A 21,608-nucleotide genomic window follows, 5' to 3' on the forward strand; every position below is an offset into this window, starting at 1 on the left:
CAGCCATTTTAACTGCAACGACAGTTCTTCAGACTGTATAATACAGAATGTACAGTGAAATGCAGCTGAAGAATGTTGGAACGTGAAAGAAAAACTTTATAACGATATTCGTTGATTGCATAACAATTAAGTCTATGCAAAATTTGTCATCGCTTGTAAATCAGTGAGACTAAGAGGCATTGTATGTTTCTTTTCTTATTTACATTTTCACAGTTGCTATCTTTATTGAATATACTGTAGTATTAATATCCTTATGACAACTAATAATAAATATGATAAAAAATAAACACACATTCTCCCCTCTTACTAAGGTGGTACTACTTCCTCTCGCCGTTTTTATGTGCAAAGGTAATGCTGGAATGAAAACCTGTTTAACACACTTTGTAATTCTACGTAGTGTCAATTCAACGATAGATTGCAGTTAAAAAGCAGCTTCGCAGACGGACGTTCGAGTCGTTGTTTGAGAGAAAATGAAAATTATACCAATTTTTATATTTACAAGCTAGACTTATTAGCAATTACTTTTGCTTACTCATAAAAGTAACATAGAATTTCGGTCCATTTTCGTATTTATCCTTTACTATCTTGTATGTTTGTGTTTACTAAAATTCAGTTGACATAGATACACTATGGCGCTTCTTTTCATTTACTTGAGAACGATAAAAACGTGTCGTTTAAATACTAAGCGTTAAAAACTCGAAAGTAGGGAGCAAGGATTTGATTAGTTTTTCAATTCGTCGAAATCAACGCTGTAAAATTCACGTTTATGGGTTACAAGCAACGATCGCACCAACTGACAAGAGATAATGAAAGAAAGGAAGATAAATTTAATTAGTCCATTAATTCTACGCATTTATTCTGCAAACGATCCTGAATCAAATACAAAATTTCGATACTGAAACGTGCGAGTGCGAAATAGGACAAGTATAGAAACAAGCAAATTTTATTTTTACCCATGGCGTGATTAAAGATTCGCCGAGAATCATCGTGCTTTCCAGTCGGGTATCGCTGGTCAGGCCTGTGCCGGTGTCCAATACGGTGTCATTGCTTGTTTTCCGCGCGTACACGTCCGGACCGATGGCACGTGAAAAGCACGTCTGAGTCGCGGGCAATTAACGAACTGGATATTCCGACGGCTTGCGCAACAGACGAGGACAACAGCACAAGAGAGACTGAGTGTTCGAGGCGTAGGTATCGTAATTATAATGAGTCGCGTCATCAGCTGATCCTAAATGGAACGGCCGGTGAAGCAAGCAATGACGAGTCGATTGCTCGGTCACGAACCCAATGCGATGTCGACTAGCCGTTACGCGGTTAATTGAATGAAAAGGCGGACCACGAGGAGGAAAATCGAAGGTACCGCGACACTTGTTAACCCTTTTACGATCGGTGATTCTTTAGGGAGCACTGGATAAAGAGTTCGGAGGATTTTTTTCTTTCTTTGTACGTATATCAGCAAACGGAATTGGATTTAGTGCCCTTCAGCAGGCCTTCGGGCGGGCAAGGGCGCCCACCGATGCCCGCGGGCAGAGCTGAAAGCGAAGTGATGTTACGTATATTAAAACGGAGTGGGGGAATGACGCTTGTGTTACGTATCTTCGAAACATAATCCTCCTTCGATGATTACTACATACATACTTATTTACATACACGCACTGTTGCCCGAGAAGGCGTGACTTGCCCGCCGATTTGTTTACGCCCGCGGAAGCTTAATACGCTGCCCGTACGGGCAATGTCTGAACGGTAGGCTAATGCGGTGGCATAAGACCCAAACGTTAAAATCCTTTGTGTAACATGACGAGGGCATGAATCGAAGAGACTATCGAAGATTTTTGTACCAAAAACACTGAAATCTTTAAAATTCCGTGAAAAATTTGTTAAATTAAAAACTCAAGAAATTGGCTAAAATCGAAATAATAATTAAAACGCTAAAATTTAGCAAATAAAGAAGACGCGCTACAAAGATGCAACTGACAACAATATTTGCAACTTTTTTTATTAGATGTACAAATTAAATTGGTGCTTTTTTAAAAAGACGTCTTTATCGACACAAAACCGTCATACTTTTTCAGAGAGGGAATTCATCAGTTGCTCAACAAATGGAAAAGAATTCTTCCAAATAATGGAGATTACTGTGTTTGATTTTTAGTTTGAAATTAGTAAACAGCAAATACTTCGAATTCGTTGAATCCGTTCGTAGATTCCGTGAATTCCTTATGCATCATTTGGAAATGCTCGATCCAGATCTTAAAAGATCATGATTCACGTGAAATACTGGGGAAAACCGTGACTTATTTTCCTTCCTACCGAAGTATCGTACAAACGGGCTTCCCCTGTCTAGAAGGAAACGAGATGTATACCGGAAAGTAGATTGTAAGAAACGTGTACTGATTTTAGAAGAGGTTTAGCGAATAAATGCGGTTTTCATTTAGATTCTAAATTCAGTTAAAAGATTAACTGACTTTTAAATAATAACAATGCCGATTGTAGATATCACAGAGGTTGGTTACTTCTGATTTTTGATAGTTTTCCTTTTTAAATATAAGTAAACAAACATTTGTATCGCGTATGAAAGAACCGATTTATTTTGTTCTGCAACACAGGTCACTTGTACTGGATATTATTTGAAGTTTTATCTGAAGAGTATGTATAGTAAATGCCAATTCAATTACACATAAGGATATGCACCGAATTGTTAACAATTGGAATATTTTGAAAAAATCTGATAACTTATCAACAGCAAACCACTTGTTCAAAATTACAGACGCAATAAATACTGGATGACTGCAAAAGTTCGTGCCCAATTTGAAAATTAAACAAACGGTATGTGCATAGGCACATTTCATTTGAAAATAAAACGAAATGAAACGAACAATTATTTGAAAATAAAACACAAAACGGTGTATCTTTCGATAGGAATGCAGCATAACGCTGAAACAAACACCACCTCTGAAAATCAGGCATGAATTTTTGCAATCATCTAATATTACCAAAATTTCAGTTGGACACGATTGAACTGATCGAAATAAAAATAAAAAATAACCTTGTCTGACACAGTTACAATTTACTTTTTCGTACAGACTTAACACTAAAACAACCAAACTCGTCAAACTGAAGGATTTCAGATTTCTTGCTGTGAAGTACAGAAATTATTAAGATGCTTTTGTCCAAGTTCGTAGTCACTTTTGTTGAAAAACATAGATAATTGTACAGACCAATTTGCTTTCCATCGATCATTCTAATCTCGAAGTAAAAAGATCGAAGTTATACAGCATCCTTTTCTATTAAAAAAAAAAAAAATCACAAAGATTGCCTATTCTTGTGCCCAGGAAACGCGAACACACACCCCCTGAACTCACTAAATCAGCGAATCTTTATTTACTCAGCTATCGTCACTTTTATGTTTCCGAATCATTTGAAATTCGTGCTAGTCCAAGTCTGAGAAGAACAACGTCTTGTTACACGCGCGTATTTTTCTCGGCGAATTCACCGTTGGCCGACTGCCAAAGCAATGAACAGGAAAGAGTAAGCAACATGCAACGGATCGCGGATGAAGAGACAAAGAATATCGGAGCAACAGCACACGAATCGCATCCGCTGAAATCGAGAAATGGCCGAGGAATAATCGAAGCACGTGGACTGTCTGAAACCTCTTACTTATTATTATTAGAGTCACACTCGAACGTCGTAGTTATGGTAGTACCTACCAGCTTGTTAAAACCAAAATAACACTTATTTACATTGTTGGTTTTTTGTTCGAACAAAAACATCACGCGATGATATTTTTAATGTTAAACGAGATACTTTTGACACGTGTACGATACTACGTAGCACTGACCAGCAAAAATTCGTTAACGTATTCATCGACGTGCTGTTCCCTCGTAAACTTTTCACAAAACTAATAAAAAGACAAATATGTTTGAGCAGTACGATGCAAAGTTGTTTCTCTTAGGAGATAAAAATTCGAAATTTCGACAGCGAACAGCACGAAGTTGTGGAAAACTGAAGTTAAAAGACACGCTTAAAAAATGAGAAAATGTTACGTTACATCGTCGGGATGTTATCCTTGAAAGTATGTAACTTTTGTTGAAACACTTTCCTACGAATATCTTTGTAACGCCAAAAGCAGGCGTTTCCCTGTTTGCAGCTCAATATTTGACGGAATATACGCGGTAAGTAGACAAGTTTAACGTTTACATTAACTAGAGGTTACAATTTAATATTAGGTCATCCCGTAAGTTCGCGTTGAAAGCGAAAAATATTTGAATAAAAATCCAAGAAAGTCCTATGGCACCGACATAATGGTACAGGAGAAAGTTGTAAAACGAGAAACCGCTAAGGTTTTTTTTTATCAAAGATTTGATGGAAATGTTGATACTAAATTATAAAAGTCGACACAAAGTTATGAAATGACCTAATATAACGTGAAACATTTTTTTAATTATTCTCACATTTATTTAAAATATAGAAAAAAGTAGTTGAGAATATGACCGTGTCCGACTATTTCTCTGACAAACTGTACATTGTACACACCTTCAAATATCGCAAAAGATCTTAAGAAACGTCTCTCGTCGAGTCAACATACAATCACACTCTCTGTTCACGAGAATTATTATAAATACATTTTCCCGCGTCCATATCTTATTGATACATTTACTGCTTATCACGACGACATTTCTCCATAGTAAATGAATAATAAGAACGAATCATCGCAAAAGGCGTGTCGATATCTTACCTAGCAGCTTTGGCGGTATTGGCGACGAGCTTGCTCCTCCTGAGATTTTCAAAGGCGCACAGGATTAGTGGCAAGACAAAGAGAATCGCCATGTAAACGGAACTAAACATCACCATGTTTCCCCTTGTGCCGATGTATCAGCCTTGCGAGTTATTCTCGTCAAAATCATTGGATCATCCCGGCAAACGAGCCTACTACCTCCTTTCGGATTAGCTCCAAGGTCGTCGGATTAGTCCAGTATTCACGATAAGCTAAGGCTATTTGTTCTGCTTCGAGACGCTCGGTTTCCAGCACGCCACAGCCAGCAGCCAGGACGCGTATTGTTTTTCTCGACGTTTTGTGGCTGAAATCCAGTTTTCTCCTGATCAACCTTGGCCAAGACTGACGGCAATTGACGTGCGATCCTCTTTTTCTTCGTTCGACGATTTCTGAACGTGATACACATGAACGACGTAATCACAAGGTAATCATCGGTCTCTTATTCGAATATCCGTTTTTTCGTTGCACAACGGTAGCTTCGAAAAAAAAAAACGCTATTTCGTCGACGATTTCACTACACGTTTCGTCCTTTATTTGCAGAAATTCGCGAAAAAATAACGAAACTTTTTCCACCGTAAAGTTGAGAGACAGTAGGTAATCCAGTTGTCTGTTGAAGCGACGGACAGTTCGAATAACCAGACGTCTATATGGAAAATCAACAGAGACGTTGCCTCCGAGGAGCCAAAATTCGATGAACGAGTTTTTCTTAGCACGGCCACGTTCCGTCGACTGGCGAACAAGCTGATTCGATCGTAGGATCTGGCAAATCAGAATAGTATGCGTAGGACAGGCCTCGCGGAGTGGTGGGGCCATGACAAACGACCGAGACCAGCCATATTTAGTGTCGATATGTTGGCGGTTTTTTTCATGCGTCCAAGGAACCCGTCCCATGCCGTCCTATCATCGACGGTATACCGGAAACGTGAGAAAGGAGGATCATCTCCCGGGGAAGAAAGTGGATCTTGACCTGGGCGAAGTTTTATAGGCCCACCGCCTGCACACAGTGTCCTGCTCGACGAATATGGAGATCCGTTACGAAACTGGGTTTCTTTTTTCTCTGACAAATTCGGATTTTACGTTTCTTTCGTGACGAATTCTACTTCGAAGTCTGTTTTGCCAACCTTAGGTAACGCTTGAAAAGTCATTTCCCTTCGAGGTCTAAGGTGTTAGGCGTGGAAATGAATTCTTTTCGATTTTCCGGTGCGATCCAAGTTTCATTTAAGAAATTATTTACATTATTGTTGATGACCTTTTGCTATTTTTCTGGCAGCTTGAGAATTCCAATCGCGATAGAAACTTGGTGGCTTTAAATCAATTATACTTTACCAATACTTTCTTTTCTACTTTTTCGTCGCATTCGCAACTTATAGTTTTCCGGTGCTCGTCAATTAATACCAGAACTACCGACCGAGTCAAAATGACTCATTAGCAATGTTCGAAAAAATGCGAATGTTCGATGCTGATAAGTGTTATCGTTTGTAACTTTCCGAATTTATTTTCTGCGTGTACGCTTCTATTTGTATCTATTCGAATCTAATTTTTCAATCACGTTTTACCTACAGAAAAATTTGCTTTTGCAAAGTAGCTAATGGGTCATTTTGACTCGGCTGGTAGCTCTAGTGTTAACGCATTGAGTGGCGGCACCCATTGATGACGCGACACGCAGGGTCGTACGCGCCTTGCAGTTGTAGGGTTCCAAGCAATAAAACGGAAAAGACTGTCGACTAACTGTAGTTCGTTTGCTGCTAAGAATTTAAATACACTACAACTGAAAAACTGATTCCAAATTGACATTGTACCACGCTGAACGACAGTTCAAAATTCTTATCTTCCTCTTCAGCGCCTAAATTACTAATTCTGACACTCGAAACACGTGTATTTTGCTACCGGATATAGTTTTGCGGCGACTATGCCGGAAAAGCAGGTTGATGTACACTCCCGTTCATAAGTACGAGCACACTTATTCAGTGCGAACTAAATCTGAATCACTCGTTACAAAATTATTAAGATATAAAAAGCAAACAAATGATTCAGTTTGGAAAAAACCAGCGATAGGCATCGCAAGGTGTAAGAATCGTCAAATTCATTGCTGTTATAGGCCGAAAGTTGTGAAATAGTGGGATTTTCACAATTTTTAACCGTTTGTAGCTCGTAGCAACAGTAACCGATTTCGATGAAATTTTCAGTATGTATATAATTGGCATAAATCTACAAAACGTGTGTTTTAAATTTTCATTGCAAGCTTACATAAAGAAGTTGTAAACAGTGACCTTTATAATTTTCTTCGCTATTCCCACAAATTGCAATTTTTTCCAAATTTTTTGGACACGTCATCTGTAGTACACTAATCCTAACTTCTGAGAAAAAAACTCAAGTCATTTGGTCGAATTTTAAAAAAGTTATTCTGTTTTAAAGGGTGCACGGAGACTTTTTTGACCGAGTGTATATTTATCGTCACATTAATACTGTCACTAGATAATTGAGCCACTCAGTAGCCAAAGTGATTAAATCCATGAAATAAAATTTATTTAGAGTACTTTTAATCTGAATAGAATTTTCTGCTGCAGAAGAAATAAACTCCGTTCCACACCGAATACTTGATAAACGCAATTTCCTAATTTTATATCGCACACACTAATTTATGAAATTAACTTTCCTTTTAATTTTAACGAAGATTGCATTTTCCTCTTTAAAGCTGAAACAGTTCGCGTTCTGTTATTTGATAAATAATTGAATTTAATAATCGCAGTGATAACAATCACGTTGTTAAACTACCGACGATTGTACAGCAAATAACAAGTGTTTATTTGGTAAATGCATGCATCATGTACCAGAGGATGCACCTGCAATTATTGCTTTCTAATTGTACAATACACGTAGCGACGGTGAATCATTTTAACAGCACGCACAGGCTTGCACGGGCTTATTTAACTTGCAACTGTCAAAATTATATAAAATAATAGGCGAATTCAGAATTTCTTCGATGCAATCTGTGACGGACGACCGAGTAAGGATTTTGTAATAACTGTCATTCTTGGAAAGGGAAAGTCCAATTTGTTCATGCAGAAAATGTATGTTAATGTTGGTTTGCGTTTAGAAGTTTGACCTCGTTCGAGGTTTCTAGACGACTCAATTGTTCTTGGACATTTTGAACATGTTACTCTTGTGTAATTTCTCTAGTTTCCAAGAGAACGAACAATTAAGAAAAGTAACGTGAATTCTTAACCATTTTACGATCGGTGATTTTTAAGCAGCACTTGCAAAAATGTTCGGAGGACTTTTGTAACAGAAACACCGAAATCTGTAAAATTACAGAAAAAATTTGCTCAGCTAAAAATTACCCGAAGTATAATGGCCACTAAGTTACCGAAGTAGCAACTAAAACGCGAAATATTAAGGAAAAAACAAAAGTGCTATAAAGATGCAACCGATAACAATATTTGCAATTTACTTTTAACACGAGTGCATTCAATGGAAGAATAAAAAAATTGATACAAATGTATGATTGTTCAGTGTATCAACAAGTGTCATCTATTTGTTACATATTATCTTGATTTGCAAGCAATTACAATTTGGCGATAAAAGGCGATAACGGTAAATCGTTATTGCGAGCATTTTCACCTCGAGCCTAAAAGGGTTAAATAAAGAACCAATTTGTAAACGAACGGAACTGATGACTTCAAATTAACGATGTCTTATGTTAATGTCTCCACGAAGCTGTGACAATACATCCCACGCTTCACCGCCAGAGGGACGGGCTAACTAGCGAAGCGACAACCTTTCTCGCGAATCCTCGCCAAGGTTCCTATTTCTATGTACAGGGTGTCCCAGTTCTTTCCGATCAAACTTTGCCAGTATGTTCTATTGGCGTAGGAAAGAAAAAAATGTTATACAAACATGGGTTGTTTGAGGCTTTATTAAAAAGTTATAAGAATAATACGAAATGCAAAGGGTAACGGGTGTACGATTATTATGACACAAAATAGGAATAGATCAGCGATGTGTACATCTAGTCTGTTTATACAAGCTGTGTTTAGGATCTACGGTCCTTGAAGGTGTTGAATGTAACTTTTGCCAGTGCCATTCTTGTCCTGTATCATAGTAACCGCAAGTTCATTGCCATTCCTTTCGTATTTTTGTTATAACTTTTTAACGAAGCTTCAAACGATCTATGTTTGTATAATATTTTTTTCTTACCTATACCCATAGAACATACTGACGAAGTTTGATCGGAAAAAACTGGGACACCCTGTATATACAATTTTTAACCTGACCTAACCGTCTCTTAGGCAGCCTTACCGACGACTCCAGTAAGAAGTCCAGGACGAGGAACGTATCTTTGTCTATTATATCTTCTTCTATTTCTTTCCTTCTCACAGCTATCGTTATAAAGTATCATTATCACATAATCTGCAAAAATTGCAAACAAAAATTTGAAAGTCGTATCAGTAGTAATTCAATCCGAATTATACTTAAAGTCTGTAGTGCGTCTAGAATTAAAATTAAATTGCAACTAATATAGTAAATGTATTTCTTTACACTTAAAATAAAAATATAATTAAGTAAATATGTAACAAATAGAATTGACGATTTGATCATTCCTTAGATGGCCAATTTTTCTTACCAACCCAATCATTCTACTGGTTTCAAAAATGACCGAAACAATCTGCACATCACTTAACAAATTTTTTTATCCTATATCCCTACAACAATGAAAAGCACTTATATAGAAATCTTGTTATCGATAATTTTAGAGTTTGGAAATTCATTTTCCCAGAGAGCATTGAATATCATTTCTTGCATACAACTTACATGCACACGTATCGTTGAAAAGTAGTCTTTCAATTACGCGTGTCGTATATATACGACGATATTGTGGCCACGAGGTCAACGTACGTATATATCTAAGAATCAACGAAGATGAAACGAAGACAAACCACTCGACACTATTACGCTTCACACCCATTTATCATGTAGACTTATATTGGTTTCAATATTTTGCATTACTATGGTCTCGTTATTGTGTCATGTTTGTCATTGAACCGCCTCATCAGTATTATACCACTAATGACTCTGAACCTCCTTTGGTTAAAGCACGTTGCAATGAAAGGATAAAGGAATGATTATCATATTTCAGAATTTCAGCCTCAATTTACAGATACAACTCTGTGTTCCCTAAAAATTTCGCTAGGAAATTGCTGGACACCACAGAAGAATACGAAAGATCGAAGAGACGTCACTTTCTGCATCTACCATACAGATTTAGCGGCATAAGCTAAATAATATCACAGTGATACTCCACTGGGTGTACTCGCATTCATGCCAACTTGAGTCCTCACAGTCTGTGCTGAATATCATCGTACGATAGATTGCACTTACGAAAATTACAAAAAAAAAAGAAACAACATGCTGTAAGACAACGAATTGAAGAAAATCTGAAATCTGTCTAAATGTAAATGCACGCCAAGTGCATGTACTATGAATAAATGTTGCTTTGTATTAATAGAAGTGAAAGAGATAAAAGCGTTTAAATTTGCAACAACTACCCGCTATATTCGAATTGGCGCAATAACTCTGCTTTTCTGCAAAGTGTAAATATATGCGTTGAAATTATATTTAGCATTTTGACAACGTCTCTCTGTGGCCGCGTGGCGTTTGCAGATTCATCAGGTGAAAACCACGGCTATCATTTTTCCGACTAAAAATCAGAAGCGAATCAGACGTCGAGCAACGATCAGCTGGTACAGAATATCGCGTGCAGTTGGTAAAACGCAGGGAACGGTGAAAAATGAAGGTAAATCGCGTCGTAAAACGTTGGAAGAAATCGTGCTCTGCTCCCAGTTCGAAGAGTCGAAGAAAATTCGTTGCGACGCGACGTCGTAAAGAGGCGAGGAGGCCGAGTTTCGAAGCGTTGCCGGACTCGTTCTTCGTATTTCGCAGCCGTGGAGTTTACAAGGCGCATTGCAAAAGTGGAACAATCCCGCCAGAAATAATCACACCGGCCTGCTGCCAGAACAACCGTGAAAGTCGCCGGCGATCGTCTCCTTCATCGCCATTTACATCGGGCAACGGCCATTGAGCTTTCGCGTTCCATGATAACGAGGGGCGATCAACCATAGTTATCGAAAGTGAAGCCGTACCTCGAACAACGTGATTTCTGGTCCAATGCGTCGAATTGTTTGAGAGTTTCCAGAGAAAAGCGAGCAGTCCATCCATGTAAAACGATCTCCAATTTTGCTTATTTTCAAGGATCAAACGAGGGACAAATTGGTCAAGTATCGGTAAAACTTTTAACGAGTATTGGGTTGGAACAGAAGTTCGTAGGGTTTGTCAAACCACTTGGATCAGTTCGTCGTCCAAAAAAATGCTAAGTTCTGGGAGGATGGAACTGCCTTAAAAAATGGCGAAAGACAGTGGAACAAAATGGCATACGTGGTTGAATAAATCTATGTACAAATATCTAAAAATCGTGTTTGAATTTCACTTAAAAAACGCTAGGATCTTTTGTTCCAACCCAATACCTTCAAATGAGGCGGTAATTAATTTTCCTCGGTTGGAAGGCTGAAGGCTGACATGTGCCAGTGATTATGACACTAGCCAAATCTTTTTTTCCTTTAGGTGAATTAAAAAATACTTTTTTATTACGAAAGATCGATGCAAGACAAAATAAGCGATAAACTCGATTTTTTCAGACTTTTTACTTCGATCACTTTCACAATCAGAGGAAAAACATAATAAGTCACATTTTCCCTGTGTAAATTTTTTTAAAAGGCTTACTTTTTTCAGCTGTTATATTAAAATTTGCTGTAGATTTGTTAGAAGATACTTTAGTATAGATAGCATGAATATTTTTAAACAAATTACTGTAATATTAAATTCAGTTAGGATTGTAATTGTTCAATTTTCTCTTAACTATCTACAACAGACCTACAGTCCCACGAGATTGTAAACTTTTAACTCTATTATGTGATTTTTAGCCATATTTTTCACGACTAGATTGTGCTATAATAAAAAATATAAAATCATAAAGGAGGTTTTGTTACTTATATACATTAAATGTGTTATATATTTCGTATGCAGCCCAAGACGATTCCTCTTCATTCAACGTGGCCTAGGCAAGCCAAAAGTTTGAACGCCCATGATCTATAACAATATATACCTGTTCTTTCGCTAACGTGTTAGACGGATATTAACGAACGGAACGCGAAACAAATCACAACGCCAATTGGCGGCATTCACGTATTATATGCATTTAAGCAAGCGAAACCGCCAAATGGCGTCATCCGCAGCGAATGTGTTCGAGTACTCCCTTTTAGCTACCAAATAACACGAGCCGTTTATTTTGAAAGTGAGGCAAGTCTATTTTTGAAAAAAAAAAATGAGGTTGATGATAACAATAGATATAACTTATTATGATCTTTTTATCTGTAAACAATCTATAGTCGCAACAAAAAAATGAACTTGCCCCACTCTCAAAATAATCGGCTTACGTAAGAATCAGAAGATCAACAAAAATGGACTTATATTTTTCTGCTGTGCTCTTTATTTCATACCGTTGGAGATATTTACTATCAAATAAATATATAAAAATATTTCCAAATATTTTCTCGAAAATACTTGGTCATTTTAATTATTTCCGTTACTACTGGACCAATACAAATTTTTCTTCCTTTAGATAGCTTGGTTTAGAGGAGCCTACAGGCTGATTGCAATACATGTATGTTTTGTTGGTCATTTTTCTTTTTTTCAAAATTATCAAGGTCATCTTTAGTGTTTTAAATGAAACTATAATTTTTTTTCGCCTATCTTTCATTCAGCAGACAAAACAGTATATTACGGTGCTTACGGTATTTGTCTTTTTGTTGGAAAATAGGAAAAGAAAATGTTAAAAATCAGTATTCCTTCTTTACAAAACTATAATTTTGGGCACTTCGTGAAACAATGTTTGTGGTTTGCTGATAGCACAATTATACTACATATATTGTATAAATCTTACTAAATAGCATGCTGTCAAACAACAACCTAAACCGGAAATGCAACAAATCGAAAGATTGTTAAAAATCATTCCAGGTTTCAACTACATTCGAATTTTCCATATAAAATAAGTTTCTTCTATCTTAATAGTCCTTCATCCAATTAGCTCTTAATTCACTTCACGCGAAAAAACCACGTTTTAATAACACAACTCACTGACAAGCGTTCAAGTGAAACTTGCTCGAAAGCCAATTTACGCTGAACCTGACACAGAAACAAATTAAACGTGCATTAAAACTTGTTGCAGCTTGCATCGGCTTTGAATCGTATCGTATTGGAGAACCGCATTAGCTACAAATTGTTACAATCCAACTCGGACGACTCTCGAGACAACTTCCCAATCGAGTTGCAAACTTTTTCTCCTTTCTGCGAAAGAAGCGAAACAGTTGGATCCTTGAAGAAATTGCGCACGACTGTACGCTAGACAACCAGTTACATTTGAAACGGTCGAATGAAATGTTCGTCGAACGAGCTACAAAATGATCGCGCAACAACTAACCGTTTTATTCGATCCGCCTGACACGGCGATTCTCCCGGATCATTCGACGTAATGATCCGCGAATGGATCTAGATCATGACAACGCGTCTCGCTGACAGTTATTCCGCAAAGCAGAACGAGTCGCGTGCAAGATTCCCTGTGTGTATCCCCCAACCTGTTCTACACCGTAGTCACCACAGTGAAAGGAATGGAAGCGATTATAGTGTGACATGCACATGGAAGCACGGCGAGAACAGCCGGTGACATCAACGATGCCAGGCTACCCTGCGTTAACTGCTGTCGATAACGATCTAGCTGACACTCCTGCACACGCTGTCAGGGACTTTTGTTCGTTAGAACACACCAGGGAAAACGAGCGAACAAAGCATCTGGTGTATCTTTCTTTTCGGCTCGTGTTACGGAAACACAAGGTGCTCGGAAAGGTTGTCATTAAACTGATACCGCGTGTCCAAGGAAAAAATAGACGGCGAAAGCTCCGACGAATCCACGTCAGAAAATGCTTCATCAGGGGTGTTCCGAGAAACCGAAGAGATTCATTATGAAGCAAGGTGTACGATTCTTGTGAGTTTTATATTTCTGTGAAGTTAGTAACGTGGACGATTGTGGAACACAAAAAATTACGGAAAAATTTTAAGGCTATTGGTTCGTATTTGCAGCAGAGATGGAAAGTGGTGATAGAGAATAGGGGGAGTTCCCCTAGCGCCCTGGTAAATAAATCTCTAACTGTGCACACGCGACTGAAACACGTAGAAAACTTATTTTTATTCCTTTTATCTCCTCTAGGAGATGATACGCAGAATAACAGCTCCGTAGCGTTTCAATTATTGCAGATATAACTAATCTCCGATATTAGGTGCCGTCCGGCGTTAAGGGAACTCCCCGTATCACGTGCGAGTTAGGGTAGGTAAATCGAAAAAACCGAAAGGAACACCTTTTCTCCGACGATTTTTTCGAGTTTTGTTGAAAATTCCCTGCTTGCCTCTTATTAACCCTTGAGATAACGGTTACTTGAAAATCTTCCATCTCTCAGCGGTCATCATTCGCGAGTAAACTGTAAAATTTCACGCTTTAGCACCACCTATAACGAAGATCCTGTATGACTACTTGTTGAATTATCAGCGTTCATCGACAAGGATCCATTGTGAATTTCACCAGTGACTTTACCATTGACTCAGTTCAATGTTATTCCGATAATGCGAACGAACGCGACCTGTTATTACTCACTGACGTCACTCGATTCAATAGGCGGAATCTGTTTGGAGATCCGTTATCAGTTTACACCCACTGATCAAGTTTTAGAGAGAAAAAAACATATTGCTTTTCGATATCAGGCTTACCGTGACGTCGTTGAGAGGATCCAAAAGAACTGAACGTTATAAGGGAAACAAACTTAAAGCGAATATTGTATCTAGAGTAATGGAAAAATCAGAAAAGAAACAGTGAAATGGAGAGGGAAAATTTGATGTATTATAGAGCTTCCATGTTTCTTCATTGTGTTGAATTTTACCTTCAATGAACGTAGAATTTTTGTAAATTGGATACTTATTAAATATTAAAAAAATGTTTCTTTTGAAATAATTGAAAGACCAGTTAATTTCAAATTAAGCACGCTTTTAAAGATACACGCAAGAGAGAATGATCTTCGATGTATAATATTTCTGGTACTGAATTATCTACAGTAAAAATCTGGAAAGAATTTCTGTAGATAGACACCCGGATTTTGCAAAATACTGAAAGCATTCACAAAATGGTAATAGTTTAAAAAGCAGGTTTCCTGAGTAAAAACAAAATATGATTTATTTCAAAATTTTCAAGACTCCCAATGTAAATGTACGCAATTCTTAGAAACATTCTTTACTGACATATGATATTAACTTTGTCGAAAAAATGTAATTTAAATAATGCAATACTTTCTGTACGAACATAATAGGTGTCCTAATGTTCATAAACGGCAGTGAAAACGCGTACCTGTCGTCGTTTATGTAATGAATATCACGAACGATTTATATTGGTGGTGATGTTATCACACTAAGTAATCGAAACGAAAATGTTCGCTTAAAACTGACTTCTTATTAACGAGGATCCTCGAAAATACTGAACGAGATAACGAATCGTCGTTTATGTAATGAATATCACGAACGATTTATATTGGTGGTGATGTTAATCACACTAAGTAATCGAAACGAGAATGTTCGCTTAAAACTGACTTCTTATTAACGAGGATCCTCGAAAATACTGAACGAGATAACGAAGATTCGAAATATCGTGATAGATTATAACCCGATAATTAGCATTTCTCTACCTACCGAAACCTTCATTTCAAATCGAAGCTCAAAGATGAACTCCTAATTGAACTTTCGGTACGAACAACTCGGCCATTTCGAAGAGACTGTTCAATAAACAATAAGGTATTCCTCGCAGCGCTCAACCGAGTCTCCTCTACCGTCGCCTGGTGACACGCGACTAGGAAGTGCAATCGCGGAATTAGTTTCCATCTTCTCTACGGAAACGGGAAAGCAGCGCGTTTCTTTGCGCTTGTCACGAGGATATTCCGTGCACGGGGACACTGTGATTTCTCTGACAAAAAGTGAAAACGGCCAATAAGATCTCGCACGGCTGGTGGACGGAATGGCAGAAGGAACGGAGCCGCGCGATGATGTAAAGCGGTTCTCTGACGAAAGTTGCGTCGCCATATCGTGCTGGTCATCGAACCGACAATCGGCTGTAGAACGAGCAACGAAACATCTCTCCCCGAGACTGCAAGCAGTGGATCATCGTGCCCCAGCCGTCGAGAATGTCCAATAGATCGAATATCGCTGCTCTTATCATCGAACCAGGTGTCATTTCGTAGCAATGTCTTCGTCATCCGGTTGAAAACCGGTTCGACTCGTAAAGGTTCATCGATTCTTCGCTAATCCGAGAACTCTTCCTGCTCCGACTAAAAAAAGAGGTTCGAAGAGAGAGAGAGAGAGGGTTGGTCGCGTTAATAAGTTGAAGAAGAGATTTGAAATTCTGCTAGATAATCGCAATTGAAGCTTAAGGTTAATTAGAATCGGAAACGGGTAATTTTGCAAGGTGAAAAAAGAAGAATTCTTATCCCTGGGCACTCACCACGCCCAAACCTGTTGGCGGCGACCTGGAAACCGGCAAACTCCGCGTCTTTTATGCCAGAGAGAATAAGAACCGGACTACGGAGAAGCGTTCTCGAGGAAGAGGACACCTGGACGCTCTCCCGTGAATAATGTAGTGGCAAATATACGAGATTCGACGGTAATGCATGCGTTCAAATCATAATCTCGTTAATATTTCAAACGATTTGCAATATCGATTCGAAAGCATAGCGGTTTAAATCAGCAAGGAGTCAGAGAATTTCAACGAAAGGTAAATTGATTTTTTCCATATATAATAGTTTCCTACTGAAATATTTGTCTTTTCTCACGTGTAATGCAAAAACAGTTTTGTTAAAATGCTTCGCTTATAAATGGAATATAATAGTTTACAAAATTGATCGAACGTTCGTTTATTTGACGACCTAAAGTTACTTTATTTTTTATATAAAATCTAGCCTTTCCTGATCTGTGCAATGCAAAAATATTTTCGTTAAAATATTGCTTTTTGCCTTTGAATGTAACAGTTTACAAAATTAATCAACACTTCGTTTATTCGGTGATCTGAAGTTACTTTTTCTTTTACTTAAAAGATATAATGCATCGAAATTGAAAAGTATGCAAGGATAATAACGTAAAAATAAATAAATTACGCGTACGATAGATGAGACTCGTAAACTAATTTGGACGGAACACTTCAACGGATTCAAATCTTTAAAAAAGCATTCATTTTTTAACTACCTCATTTCAACAATATTCCGTGTATTCGATCAATTTGTGGAAACATGTGCACATAATTGCACAGTATCTCAAAATTTGCATTTTACAGTTAACACAAAATAAGCGTAAATTTATCCTCGGACAAGTGAAACAAATAAGAACAGTAAGTTGTTAGGTGTTACGTATTTCTCTTCCGTGGTTTCTTTTCCAATACTAACCAAACAAAAAAAAAAAAACAATTTATTCCAATTACGATAATCATTAGCAATTCAGCAAAGACGATTATTAAAAATATGCGATAAAAGTTTTTGCCGCACGTGCAATTTACTCGACGATTGGACTAATTAGATAATAATTCATCTGCAATTTAAACCTGCCGCGTTATAGGTTGTTTATTTGGAAAAAATTCGGCAAGAAATCAGATATGATCTAGCGAAACGTAGGAGACATGCATAAAGTTTACGGGCTAGGTTCTAATCGTAAATTTAAGGAAGAAAGAGCAAACTGGTTATCGTTCGGATAACTGTAACAGAAAGTAGGTCGTCGTATTGGTGATCGCTTTGTAAGATATTCCATAAATAACTATAATATAGGATATAGGTATTTAAACCGGTGTAGAACATTCTCCCGTACATTTAAGACGTAACTAATTACCGCAAAATAATTTTACGAAACAGTCAAACTTTTTTTTTCTCCATATTTACGATCTTTTCCCGGTAGCTTTGAACAAATTATCTTCTCCACGCGAATGATAAATTCGAAATACACCACTTTTTAGACACTGAATGTGAATTCGTGCTAGTTTTAAAAAATCTCACCTAGATTCGATGTAGACTCAACGCAAACTGCTGTTAAATGTTAATGAACTGCAGTGTAAATATTGAACAAAGATAGGCTAGTTCTTCCGAAAACTTTTATCGAAGGTATCATACATGAAGGGCCGCTTTTACATTAAGGCGTATTAAGCTGGAGCCACGTTTTAAAAACTTTCTCCTGACAAACGACAATACAAAAAACAGTCTGGCTATAGTTGCAAAATGAAATACTTAGTTTTAAATATTAAATTCGTGGTATAAAAAACAAGAGGCCGCTGAAAACGGAAACGCTCAATTTGTGATTTTGATTAAGTGAAATTAGAATTGTTTCTTTGAGGCCTGATATATGTGAATTTATCAGCTGGTAATTCTAACATCAATGTTACCTGTGACTTCAAACACTGTACAAGAAATTTCATCGAAGTGTACATAGAATATTAGGTGTACAAATGAATAATCCGAACTTTTCAGTGAAACTCAGTTTATTTAAAAAAAAAAAATACAGTAAGTTGTTCGATCAAAGTAATCGCCGTTGCTTTCTTTAAATTTAAGTTATCTATCAGGCAAGTTGTACGATGCTCGACTCGCGACACGAAACTGTTTTAAGCTCGAACGAGAATTGGTATCGTTGCGGTCCCGACAAATTAATCTCGCAAGGGCAAAATTCTAATTGTTGGTGTGGCGATGGTGAAATGATGTTGCTCTTGGTCAGAATGTTTTTGAACTCTTTACTGGCCGGTAGGCTTCGCGACCGGACACAAGTGATGAATTCCATCACGGGAAAATGCTGTGTTTTTAGACAAGATGCAACCGTCAAGCCATTTTTGTATCTCATTCATTGATTTGAAGTGCGTATCGGATAAGGCGTGTTGCATTGGTCGGAACAGTAGCAATTTACACGCTTTTGTAGCATTTTTTCCTTGTTGAAATTCGTAAAGAATACAATGTCGAATATGAACTTTGTCTGTCGCCATTATTGACTCTCCTGAATTTAATAAATTTAATAGCAAAAAGGCGGGAAAATTAACTGATTTTAAAAAATTCATTCCTTAACAGTTTACAAAAGTTTGGATTATTCGTTTGTACACCTAACACATTTAAATCTCTTTAATACGAAGAACCAGTCGATCATTTCTCACCTGTCTACCCTATTAAAGCAACGTTTCGATAAAAATTGAAAGCACGCTTCTGCAACTTACAATCGCGTCTAATGCAGTTGGTGAATTAGATACATTCATCTTTCCCCGGAAGAACGTTCTTAATGCTAAATCCTCTCCTCGAGCCAGAATCCCTCATCTGTCTTATGAAACGTACGAAACTCGAAATTTCTTCTCGAAGCAGCACTTTCTTTCCGTGCTGTCGTTTCATTATCATTCATCGATTACCTAACGCGCAGATAGCATTACGAATCGACGTACAAGCGACAGCGCAGTGAAAGTAACCGGGCTATGAAAAATACAGGCCACCTGCCTTCGAGCTCGACGAGTCACCACCTTGATGATCGTTAATTACTCATGTAAATGCCGTCCCAAGGTGCAATAATTAATTACTCGTCGTCGACATTAAGCACGCCTCTCGATCCTTCAATTCAGGATGTCTTAGGCCAATAGAAAAAAAAAAACTAGCAGGAATTCGTTTAGGAGATCCTTCGTGGATACAAATGGAAGTGTTTGAAATTCTTCACACGAAAAGTACATATTAGGTCATCTCGCAAGTTTGTGCCGAAAGCGAAAAATATTTTAACCCTTTCGCTACGGCAGATTTTAAAGCGTAACGTGGGTGAGCGACGATAAACTGTTAACCACAGCTGCAAAATTTGTCATTTTGGCTTAAATTTGGTTTATTTAAAATTACATTAACCCTCCGTCGGGCGCACCTGATCTCTCGGGCACAACCATAATTCATCTATGTATATAGACGCGATGCGTGGCGCAATGAATGTGCAAATGTGCTCAAAATGTTGATGTTTTTTGTTTACACTCATGTTCTTCCATTATTCCTACGGTTAGTTACTTTCCACTTGGTAAAAGACCTCTCGAAGGCCGATCTCTAAGATCCAGTGCGCCCGATGGCGTTTCGGAAATGGGTGCGCCCGACGGAAGGTTAAGTTATATTACATTATGTTAATTTAAAGTTAAAATTTGATTTATTAAATTAAGGTGGAAGTGCGTAAAGGATAAGGCGAGCAAATTTTCAGAACGCATATAGGCGTCAATAGTAACGAAAGGGTTAATGAAAATCCAACAAAATGGTCTGACCCAAAAAAAAAAAAATAGGAGAAAGTTGTGGAACGAGAAAACGTTTACGTTTCTTTGTTTCTTTTATCAAATTTAAAGGTTCGTTGGAAATATTAATCTACGTTATAAAATTCGACACGAACTTATGGGATGACCTAATAAAAGATACACATTTTACGACGACAAATGTACGTCTAAAAATAAATGGAGAAAGAAATTACAGTTTGAGAGTTTAGCGAGCGTGAAAAAGGTGACTAGAAAACGCATACACTGTTATTACAATGTTGTTTAATTAAATTTTCATTAACTGGGACGAGTTGCAGGAACACGATTTTTTATGTTGCATATCGAATTAATTGTAGCGGTTTTCAAATGGCTTTTTTCAGTTCTTAGATAAGAATTTGTAACTCGAATAATGTATTACCATGTTACGAAGTTCCTGATATTATCATTTTTATTCCAATTCGTATCGTAATTCTTCACTTTCGTCATCATCGAAGATTTTCACGTGTAAATATTAGAAAGTGACAGTAAGTACTTAATTTCAGTATTTAACTCTTATGTTACACAAGGTGAGGCATTTAAACGAAAACATCTAAATATCTCTGTTATTTATCATCGTATGAAAGAACTTCTTGGGGCAAAATTACGCTACTTTAAGAGGCACTCGGGGTCTTCAAAATTTAATACTATTCGCACAAACTTCTATTTCGGAAACGTACATCGGCGTAAAAATGTCCAAAAAATGTGGATCCGGAGCGATTTTCCGATACTTTCACGAGAACGTAAAAAATTGTCAAAGGAAAGTATGGAAATGCGGGTACCCGGTTGCCTACACAAGGGTTAAGGTGATCAAATTACCTTGTCCGCCCTGTGCACACTGACATTAATTCAGAAATTCTAAATTTGACAGATATCGAAGCAGTCATGTAGACCAAATCCTAAATCTTTGTCCCCGCCGGCAGGATTATGCGCGTTAATTAAGATCCTTCGCCTAGCAGGATTTTCGAACCAACCAGCAGACCGCTTGTGATTTCTGTGTCAAGGCGTTACGCCAAAGAGATCGATGGATACCATTGGACGTATGCTCGTTTTTATCTGTCAGCCGGAGTAGCTTTTCAAATCGCTTGATAAATCATCGATCGTATGTACTGGTAAATCATCGTAAATCTCTTATTGTAGTTTCAAGTTTGTGCATTCGATTGCAGCGTTTTGGCAACGGAACGTATGCCTCAAGATAACTGAATAATAGGAATATTGAATTCGGAATTGAGGTGAAGAATGTGATTGTAAGTAGAGTGTTCCCTATTCCTTCTACTTTGTAACACATTGTCGACGGAGAATGTGAATCGACGTCTTTTATTTTTCAAGCGTTCGTGACGGGAGACGTGAAACGATGAATTAAAAAAAAAAAAAAAAACA

The 21,608-nt window shown here is 37.6% G+C and overlaps 1 protein-coding gene across 3 annotated transcripts in view; it reads right to left on the reverse strand.

Moving 5' to 3' along the window:
* Positions 1-21,608, reverse strand: part of LOC108573054 (protein phosphatase Slingshot) — a 192,697-nt gene that overhangs the window by 18,966 nt on the left and 152,123 nt on the right. The window contains exon 1 of one of the 3 annotated variants that reach the window (XM_017935417.1): positions 4,736-4,773. The exons of the other annotated variants lie outside the window; for them this stretch is intronic. The gene's annotated coding sequence lies outside the window, so the exon portion shown is untranslated. Of the gene's footprint in view, positions 1-4,735; positions 4,774-21,608 lie in introns of those variants that run through there. 3 annotated transcript variants of the gene reach the window in all.

This window comes from Habropoda laboriosa, unplaced genomic scaffold (assembly GCF_001263275.1).
Source record: "Habropoda laboriosa isolate 0110345459 unplaced genomic scaffold, ASM126327v1 scaffold89, whole genome shotgun sequence".
NCBI lineage: Eukaryota > Metazoa > Arthropoda > Insecta > Hymenoptera > Apidae > Habropoda > Habropoda laboriosa.